Raw genomic sequence first — 10,571 nt, 5'->3', positions numbered from 1 at the left:
CCCTGCTCCTGCCTCCTTTATTTTCGTTATAGCATTTAATCACCATTTGTTCTTTTCATTGTCTTTCTCCCCACTAGAATGTCAACTCTGTTTTACCTACTGCTTTAAATTAGTGCCTAGCGTTTGGCATATAGTAGGTACTCAATATATGTTGAATGAACAAATGAATGCTGAATTCTCAGAGAGGCAGCTTGGAGGGAGGGGCTGGGAGGTGCCGCAGGAGCCCTTAAGGTGCAGTCTGGACAAGGTAGCTTGGGGGAAAACGTCCCTTCTCGAGAGAGGGAGAAGGTGCAATTCCTTTTCAGAGCCTCAGCCCTCCTGATGTCTCATGTCTGGGAGGACAAGATGGGCTAATTGGGGAAGACCCCATCAGTGCACAATCTCCTCTTCTCCCCTTCTCTGCTCCTTCTAAGACCGGGAGTGGAATGTGCGTTGTGCGTGGAGTCACATACTGAATTCAAGCCTCAGCTCTGTCACTTACTAGCTAGGTGACGTCCAAGAATTCCCTAATCTCCTTGACCTCATGTCCTTATCTCTAAAGGCAAATAACTTCTACTTTCTTGAGCTGTTTGTGAGATGTATGAGACCATTTCCTCCCCAGCCTGCTACTCACCTGGTGGGAGTTCAAGACAAATGAGGTGAAGGTTGGAGCCCTCCCTGCCAGCCCTGGGAGGACAGGGAGCCTGACATGTGCTTCTACCTGACGTCCTCCCACGGCAGCCCACCCGGGTGCAGCCCCCTTCTGGGCTTCCACCTTACTTACACCCTCCGGTCCTATCTGCTCAGTCACTACTAAGACACACCCCAAGTACCCGACTCACCGGCAAAGAATTTCCTTCCAAGCCCAGGCCGGGGACTGGTGGAGCCGGTTCTGGTTCCCCCTGCAGCCCCCAACACCAGCTCCTGGACCGAAGAGCGCCCAGCTTTTGTCCCCACTCTGTAATCCACCGCAATCTCAGAACCACCATTGATCCTTGAACAGCGCGGGAATTAGGAGCGCCAACTTCCGCACAGTCGAAAAATCCCCGTATAACTTAAGTCGGCCCGCGGTTTACACGGATTTCCAGCAAGATCTAAAATACTACACTTCCTCCCTTCTGCGACTCACCCCCCGGCCCCCGCCCCCATTTTCCTCCGTTCCAGGCTGCTTGGGAGTTTGCGGACGTAGAAGGTGGGTGTCTGGGAACCTTGCGGCAGATGGAGCCCCCATCCCCGCCCAGAATCGAGGAGCAAGAAGGCAGTGGGGTGGTTGGGCTGGAAAGATCCCTCCATCACCCGCTTTTCCGCCGCCTCCAACCCTCAGCTTGGTCTGGCAGGCAGGATCAAGCCCTAGCCCACCGCCGGGGGTCACCGCCGAGCGCTGAGCGCCCCCCGAGGGCCCGTCCGCGCCCAGCACTTACCTTCGGCGGCGGGGCCACCGCGGGTCGGGGACCCCGCGTCCTCGAGGCGGGGGTCTGCCGGAGCCCCGGCCGTGTAGTCGCGGCGAGGCGCGCGCAGCGGCAGGCACACCCCGGGGACCGCGTGGAGGAGGGAGGGTTGGGGGAGGAGCCCGGGAGCCGGCCCGGCCGCTGAGGGTCGGGTTCTCGTCCCTACACGGTCACACGTTCCCCGGGCAACCTTCGGAGGGGCTTCTAGCTCGTAAAGCCTCAGTTTCTTCACGTGTGAATAGGGGCATCGGTGCCTATGGGCAGGGCTATTGCAAAGGCTCCAATGAGATTAGAGGCGTGAAGCACTATAAACTGTTAAGAGCTGTGGCCCTGGGACGGACTGCAATCACGACTCGCCCACGCACATTACCACGGATACTGTGCCTGCGCCCTGTGGGTGACCGTCTCCGCCCTGACGCTTGGAGTCGACCCTGAATGGGGGCACCGTTGGGAGCCTGTCCTCCCCCTACAACAGGTCTCCCAACGGCCGTGCCATCTCAGCCTGCGTCTTCCAATGAAGCATGTGCACTTTGGAGAACCAGAGTTGGGGGCAGACCCTGTGCCCAAACGGGGAAGGGGAGCAGCAAATTCTGTGCTTGGAAAGGAGATGGGGGATCTTTTGTCCAGGAGTGAGGGCGGGATGGGGGCAGGTCCTTACAAGGGGCAGATCCTGTGGGAGGAGTGTGGTATGCCCCAGACCCCTGCTGATGGAGGCTTGGGGGGTTTGGTGGGTGGGAGGGTGGGCTGCAGCTGGCTTCTAGAACTTATGCCCTAGACCCCTGCTGAGTCTAGGTGGGGTGTGTGTTGTGTAGTGTGGTGGTAGCTGAGGCTGGGCTGCGGTGGCTGGCTGGATTCTAGGAACAAGGACGCTTTGTTTCATTTACTAGTGTGCCAAGATTAGGAGCCTAATGAGAGCCCATGGTGCCTCAGGCTTGTAGGGGAAACCCTAGTGTTTGTTTCTGGTCTCCCTGGGGAGCCCCAGGATCTTAGTCACACAGGACTTGAGCCCTCCCAGTCTGAACAGCAATGATATTGCTGACGCAAGGGTGACTGTACATCGCATTTTCTCAGGACTACCCGTTTTCGCCTATGGCTCTTGTGTAATTAACGGCATCCCCTTTTACTCTCAAAAGTGCCCCAAACTTGGGAGGATCAAATACATGGTCACCCTACCTACTATTCATTGTGATAGAAAACTAACAGGGCCTTTGAGCCTTGAAAACATCTTTGTGCCAGGCACTGTCCTGTAGGCTTTATTTCATCTTCACAGTGCCAGATGAAGAACGTATGACCCTTCCTGCTTTTATGAATGAGAAAACTGAGAGGAGTTGGCGACTTGCCCAGGGTCACACTGATATTCAGAGCAGAGCCAGCTCTAGAGGCTTCAGCCATGGTGAGTTTCTGGATAGAGCAGAGCCACAGGGCAGAGGCCATCGTTTACTTACTGAGTGATGGCCTTGAAAATCATTACTGAGACTCAACAGTGCTGGGGTGGTCCCAGTGGTTCTGTGCATGTGTTCGTGTGGGGAGATGTGTGAGTAGATGGGGTCCTGGGGGCGGTGGTGGTGGTCTATGACTCTTTTATCTGCTCCCTAACACCTGTTGCATTTCAAAGCAAAACCAACTCCCCACTTCTTCACCTCTTAGTTACACTTTGACCCATTTGAACAATGTTTCTGTTCCTACCATGTCACTAAAGACAGCCCCATCAAGGTCATCATGGATCTCCATGATGCTAAATCCAACAGTCATCTCTCTGTCCCCATTCTCGGGACCTTCAGAAACACTCGACATGGCGGACTACTCCTTCTTTCTCAAGACATTTTCTTCTTTCGGCATCCTCGACATCACGCTCCCAGTTTCCTTGTATCTCAGAGGCCTCCCATCCCAGTCTCCAGTGTGAGCATGTCCCAGGGCTCAGCCTCCTCTCTCCCGGGTGAGCTCATCCAGTCCTAGGGCTTCCAAGACCACCCATCTGCAGATGAGTCCCACATTGCTACTGTTACTCTGGACTTCTCCCTGAACACCAGCCTTTGCAGCCAAGGCTGCCCACCTGACTACCAGGTTTCCAGTTACTTGATTTTCCTTTCTGAGATCAACTGTGTATCTTTGCCTATATAGATATTATTTTTACATTTACCCCATGGAGGTATGCTATGAACACAGTGCTTTTATTTAATAAAATATAGGACATTTTTCTCTCTCAGTAATACAGAGCTAGCTCATTCTTCTTTTTTTTTTACAGCTGAGTAGTATTTCATTTTTTTCATCAGTAGATGTAGAGCTGTCTCTTAAACACCAATTGAATAGCATTTGTACTGTAATATATTTCATCAGTCCCATATTAATGAAAATTAAGGCTGTTTCCAACCTTGTATTTCTTCCTACTGTGACATCATTGCATTAAATATGCATCATTAACATGGTTTTAAAATTATGTCTATCAGATGTATTCCTAGAAGTGGAATTTTGGGTTAAAGTTGTTTGCTCATTTAAAATTTTGATAAATATTGTCACAACAGTTTATGCTGCCAGCAGACATGAGAGGGCATGTTTCCCCATAGCTTTGCCAATATAGAATGTTACCAAACTGAGTGATCTTTGCCAGTGGTATCTCATTATATTTTCTTTTGCATTTCTCTTCTGAGTGAGAATGAGCATTTTTTTTTCATATTCTCAAGAGCTACCAGTATTTCTTTTTTTGGGAACTGTTTTTTGCCCATTTTTCAGTTTGGATGATTGACTTTTTAATTATTGATTTCTTAGGAGCTCCTTACATATTAAAGAAACAAGCCCTCTGTCAGCAGTACAAATAGAAAGGATTCTCACTCCCCAAGGTTTGACACTTGTATTTTGACTTTGTAGAGAATTAAACATTTTTTATGTAGTCAAATGTATCAATCTTATCTTTTATAGCCCCTGGGTTTGCTCACAATTAGAAATGTCTTCCCCATTTTGAGAACTGAAAAAAATTTTCTCCCATGGTTTCTTCTAGCTAATGTAATGCTTTAATGATATAAATCAGATCATGTCACTCCCCATTTAAAACCTTGTGGTAAATCACTATTACCTTTATACTAATACCCACTCTCCTGACACTGGCCTATGAAGTTTCAAATGACCTAGTCTTGCCTCGTCTCCAGTCACACTGGCCTTCCTTCTGTTCAGCCCAGCCTCTGGCCTTTACATTTGCTGTTCCCTCTACCTGGACTGCTCTTCACCTGGCAGGTTCCTCCTTCTAACTGAGGTCTCACCTTCTTATGGAGGTGTTCTCTGGTCACTCCACCTGAAGTTATCTCACCCTAATTCCTCAGCAGTCATTCTTCAGAACCTTCTCTGAAATGATTCCTAGGAGAGCAGGGAGCTCACAGGTTGTGCTCCTTCTTCATCTCCAGGGCCTGAAATGTAGCTGACACCCAGTTACTATTTGTAAAGTAAATGTTATATGTGAGAACTATCTGTGTGTGAGATTGGGTAGTTGTGTATTAAAGGGGCAGCGAGGGGAGTGTGTGTGTATGTTTGGTGTGTGGTTGTGAATGTGTATGATTGCGGAGGTGGCCGGTAGGGTTTTGTGAGACTGTGTGCCTGTGTGACTGTATGTGAGGTGGTGGCAGGTGGTGGTATTTCTGTGTGCAGTTGGGTTATTCTGCTCTGGTGACTAGGTAATTTTATTGCATAGGTCCGATCATTCTGACCCTGCCAGATGCTGCCCTCTCATTCCTGACATTAGGCAGTGATATCAAAGGTCAACAACTGGCCTTTGCCTATTCTGGAGTGAGCTGGAGGAGTCTCCATTCCAGAAAGAGGCTTGAAGGACCTCAAGGCCCTCCTATTCTACACCAAAGTTCTCCTCCCTGAGCAGGGGAATGTGTGGGAGGCCATCTAGGCCACCCCCTGCCTCAGGACAAAGCTGTGTTGCACCAGGCCCTTGGCGGCTGTCCCAGCCACCCCCACTTCCCTCAGGGCCTACACCTGCTCTCTGGGGTGGCAAGTCTTAAGCCTGCCTCCGTACCTCTTCCTGCCCAGGCCTTGGATCAGGTTGATCTTGCTCCCAGGCCTCTCCCTGTGCCTGAAACTCTGCCCAGGCCTCAGACAGGGGCTTTTTAGGAAGGGCAGAGCCTTCCCACTCTGTCTGGGATTTCCCCCATGTTTGTCTGTGTGTGGTAGGGGCCTAGGCCCTCTCATGGGTTTGAAGGCCCTCTCACAGAGACAGGGGGCAGGTAGAACCCACTGGAATACAGGTCAGGCAGAAGGATGGGGGTTTTCCAGCCCTGCTCCAGCATGTCTGGGGCTGTGAGTAGGGAGGAAGAGATGTCCCAGGACCCAGGCTAGGGTGTTGCTTTTCTTCTAAGATATACAGAGTTAGTTAGAACTTCTGCCTGCACAACTTTGTCCTCAAATAAAGGAGACAATACATGACTTTTCTGAGCTGCTGTCAGGATTTAACCATCCTACACGTGTGCTGAATCCTACCCCTTCTTTCCCACCCTGGACTTCGCTCCACCTCTTCCCTTTATCTTCCACCATCACCCTTTTGCACTTCACTGGGTCTTTCCCATTACAATACATATGCTAGTATTTCTCCACCTCAAACCAACCAACCAACCAACCAACCAACCAACCAACCAACCAACCAACCAACCAACCTCCCTTAACTGTACTTCTTCCAGCATCTGCCACATTTTTTCCCAACCCTTTATAGCAAAACTCCTCTAAAGAGTTGTCTTGATTCATTATCTCCTTTTTTCTTTTTTCCCCTCTTGTTCCTCTTTTGAATTCAGCCTAATCACGCTTTTGCTCCTCATATTCCACCCAAAGGCTCCACCGAAGTTCCCATCACTAAATCCCACCGTCAAGTTTCAACCCTCATCTTTCCCTGAACTTCAGCAGCGTTTGGCCACCAGAACATCATTTCTTCTTTCATTTTGGCCTTACTTCTTCAGTCATCTTTGCTGTTTTTTCTAGATCTCCCTGACTTCTAAACAATGGGGTGCCCCGGGCCTCAGTCCTAGGACTCCTCTTTTCTGTCCTCACTCAGTCTCTTGGTAATGTCATCAAGTCTCAGGATTTAAACAACACAATTAGGCTGACAACTCCTAGTTACTTATCTTCAGCTTAGACCATTGTATTCAGCTGCTTCTCTACCTCTTCCTACAGAATTCTAGTAAGTATCACAAACTTCTCCTGTCCCAAATTAAGGTCCTTCTTTATTTAGGCACAAAACAAACAAAAACAAAACCTTCAAACCAGAAGCTCAGTTAAATTTGAATTTCAGATGGTGCGTGGGACATATTTATGCTAAAAATAATTTGCTGTTAATCTGGAATTCAGATTTAATTGGGCGTCTTATATTTTATCTGTCAACCTACTCCTTATATGCCTCTCTAAACTTCTCTTCTCACTTACTCTTTAAGCAAATGGCATTTTTACTCACTTATTTGTTCAGCCCCCAAATCTTAGAGTCATTGTTGTCTCTTTTCTCATACCCTGCATTCAATGTCAGTGAATCATTTTGGTGCTACTTGCAAAATATTTTCAGGATCTGGCCACTTCTTACCAGTTCCATTCATGTTATCCTGGTAACAGTAGAGCCGTAAATCATTTTTTTCTCTGCACTATTGCAATAGTCTTGTAACTGGTCTCCCTGCTTTATCTCTTTCTCCTTGTCATTTATTGCTAACACAGCCACCTAGAGGACCATGCTCCTTTTTGTTCAAAATGCTCTACTGGCTTCCTGCTTACTCACAGGCATCAAGTTGGCTTGAAGGACCCTGTGCGAGCTGGTCTTTTTCAGGCCTCATCTGAAAGCTCTGGCTTCATTTTCTGTGCCTCTAGGCTCTCCCGCTGCCCTGCCTCATTGGCTTCCTTGCTATCCCGGGTGCACATGGGGTCTTCCCCAGCCCCAGCACCTGTGGATTTGCCCTTCTATCTGGTGCACTTTCTCCTGAGATCTCTGCCTGGCTTACTCCCTCCCCTCTGGCTTCCCTATTTCAAACTGCAGTTCCCCTCTCAACATTCCCTACTCCCCTTTCTGCTTTATTTTTCTCCTTAGCACTATAATAATGTAAGGTATCTTATATTTTGCTTATTTGTCTTGTTAATTGTCTTCCCCATCACTAGAATCTACAAGGACGGTAATTTTTGTCTATTGTGTCTTCTGGTGTATTCCCAGTGCTTAAAACAGGGCTTAGAATTTCTTAGACAAAAATGCTTGTAGAATGGGTAAATGAAACCCATCAAGCACACTAAGCCCCTGTCCCGGGCCTGCACATAGCAGCTATTTGATCAGTTCCCTTCTAGCTTAACATCCCATCCTCCTACCCATCAGAAGTTCCTTCCTGACCACCTGCCCTCCTCAAGGAAGCCTTTACTGACCAAGCCTCACCTGTTTTCACTCCTTCCTGTCACCAGGCCAGAACCCCTGGTACTCAAGGGTTGAGTAAGCTGTCTGTCTGATTGAATCTCTCTGTCCTCACCCAGCCTCTGCTCTCTTCTGGATGGGAGGACACTCTTTGCTTAGGTTGTCCTTTGAGCTGCTAGGGAGTGGGATATCGGGGTGGCTGGGTAAACCAGCTGGGGGTGAGGAATGTGCAATGTGCCTGAAGTCAGCATGCCCCTTGTGATGTGTGAGCTTTTGGAGTCTCAACCTTGGGCTGAAGAGGTGATGAGCACTGGGCATCAGAGAGTACAACTGAGACTTCCTGAACTCTCTGTTCCTATAAATTGGAGATGTCTTGACATAGGCACCTCAGTAGATGGTTTGCCATGAGCTGAGCTGAGAACCACAGGAAGAGGAATAGGTTGGAGAGGTAGAAGAAAATGATTGTGTCTGGAGTTTGCTAAATGATATGTGTGTCTGTAAACGATATTCTAATCCAGCCATTTTGACAAAGCCATCAGGACCTTCTGACACAGCCTATAAAAACCCTTTCTGATTATGCAAGTGTACAACAGACAGTTTCACCCCATCCCACACTCCATCCCTGAGCCTCACCTAATGCCTGATGCTTAGCCCTCCCAGAGCCTCGGGGGTGCGGTGTGACTCAGGACTGGTTGTTTTCCTAAGCCAAATTGTCTCTGCATCCAACTGCCCAGCTTGAGCGGTCTGTGTTCCCTGTGGGACACATGCGTGTGGATGTCCTTAGGCAGCCAGATGCATGGGACTGGGCCTCAAGAGAGAGAAGAAAAGTGGGAATCCTTGTGCATTGCAGGTGCAAATGCAAAATGGTGCAGCCGCTGTAGAAACAGTTTGGTAGTTCCTCAAAAAATTAAATGTAAAATTACCATATGACCCAGCAAGTCCACCCCTACTTATATACCTGAAATATTTGAGAACAGCCTCAAACAAATACTTGTACATGAATGTTCATAGCAGCACTGTTCACAATAGCCCAGACAAATGTCCATCAAGGGAATAATGGATAAACAAAATGTGGTATATCCATACAACAGAATATTATTCAGTCATAAAAAGGAATCAAGTTCTGATCATATTGCAATATAGATGAGTCTTGAAAACGTTATGCTAAGTGAAATAAGTCAGACACAAAAGTATAGATATTATATGATTTCACTTATATGAAAATTCTAGAATAGGTAAATTCATAGAGACAGTAAGTCATTACAGGTTACCAGGGGCTGAGTGGGGGTTATTGTTTAATGGGTACAGAGTTTTTCTTAGGGGTGATGAAAAAGTTGTGGAAATAGTGGTGATGGTTGCACCACATTGTTAATGTATTTAACACTACTGAATTGTACACTTAAAAATGGTTAAAATGGTAATTTTACCACAATAAAACACTAAAAGAGTAGAGAGAAAAAAAGAGAGAAGAGGGATGGAAGTATGGATTTGGGAATCAATAGTGTCCGGAGGGTAATGAAGGTCCTGGGAGAGGACAAGCTCACTCAGGGAGGGAGTGAAGACTGAAGAGAGTGAGGAGAGTGGACAGCCTGGGACGGAGCCCCGAGGACCTACCTCCCCAGTGAAGGGGGTGTTGCTGAAGGAGATTGAAGGGGAGTGGTTGGCATGGCGGGAAAACTCGAAGAGTAGTGTTTGTGAAGCCTGGGTGTATTAGTGCTCTTGATTGCAAAGGACAGAAATCTGTCTCGGATTAGTTTCTGCATAGAGGGGAATTGATTGGTTTGTAGAAATACGAGTAGAGCAGGGGTCCCTTGGGGCCCCAGAAGTACCTGGCTGGAGTTGTGTTTAGATGTGTCTATGACCTCTCTCCTGTTCGCCTCACTTCTGCTCCTCTGACAGTTGGCTTCCTTCTCTGCAAGTACTGATGGGCTTTTGCTCATGGTCACCAGTAGCTCTGAGCTCATATCTTGCCAAGTTTTGTTGCTTTGTGCTTCACTTAGAAACCATTCAAGTAATCTGGGGAAGGACCCTGAGTGGCCTCACCTGGAGCACACATCCGCCCTGAAATCAGGGGGCCAGGATGCATGACCGGCAGTCACCTTTAGCGTCCCAGTTTAGGCAGAGAGAAGTACTGGGTGGACAGAACACCTAAGGTATTGATGGCACAGGGAAGAGGCTCAAGACAAAAGGCTGCCTACTCTGTTCAATGGCTCATTGCACAAGGACTAGAAGCACCCACTGGGCTTTAGTGACAAAGGAATCGTAGGTGTGCTTGGCAAGGGCAGGACAGTTTGAATGGAGCGGTGGGGCAGAGGCTGGATCATAGCTGGTGGGGTGAGTGGGAGTTGAGGAAGTCAAGATAGTAAGTGCAGCCCTCTGTTTCAGGAGGTGCAGTTGTGAAAGCCAAGAGGGATGTAAGGAGGGAGTCGTGGGATACATGGGGTCAAGGAAGGGTTTCGTTTGTGCTTTTTGGATGAGAGAGATGTGAGCATGCTTATATGCTGAGAGAGCCAGGGAGAGAGTTGAGGTTGAAAAGACAGGAGAGAGTAAGGGGTGGGGAGAGAGGGGACCATGAGAACAGGCAGGGAGAGCATTAATCCGAGTAGGCTCACCCCTTTTACTGTGTGGGGGAAAGGAGGGAGGACCGGTGTGGACACTCGTTGGTCTGTAGGACTGGTGGCATTCGACGGGAGAGCGTTCTTCTCAGACAGCTGCTACTTTCTCTGAGAAGTGGGATGAAAACAAGATGGAAGTGGCTAGAAGTTTTAGGAGATTGGAGAAGG

The 10,571-nt window shown here is 48.3% G+C and overlaps 1 protein-coding gene and 1 long non-coding RNA gene across 2 annotated transcripts in view; one reads left to right on the top strand and one right to left on the bottom strand.

The window, feature by feature from the left end:
• GJB3 (gap junction protein beta 3) overlaps positions 1–2,052 on the bottom strand; it is a 6,589-nt gene extending 4,537 nt beyond the window's left edge. The window contains exon 1 of the mRNA XM_011357917.2: positions 1,401–2,052. The gene's annotated coding sequence lies outside the window, so the exon portion shown is untranslated. The remainder of the gene's footprint in view (positions 1–1,400) is intronic.
• On the top strand, positions 814–8,935 carry LOC105290610. The gene is made up of 3 exons (XR_002779770.1): positions 814–1,171; positions 2,698–2,820; positions 4,194–8,935. It is a non-coding gene; the product is annotated as an uncharacterized LOC105290610 (long non-coding RNA).
• Positions 8,936–10,571: the final 1,636 nt, after the last annotated feature.

Source organism: Pteropus vampyrus, unplaced genomic scaffold, assembly GCF_000151845.1.
Source record: "Pteropus vampyrus isolate Shadow unplaced genomic scaffold, Pvam_2.0 Scaffold36, whole genome shotgun sequence".
NCBI classification, from domain to species: Eukaryota; Metazoa; Chordata; class Mammalia; order Chiroptera; family Pteropodidae; genus Pteropus; species Pteropus vampyrus.
This window is presented reverse-complemented; position numbering and strand designations above follow the sequence as displayed.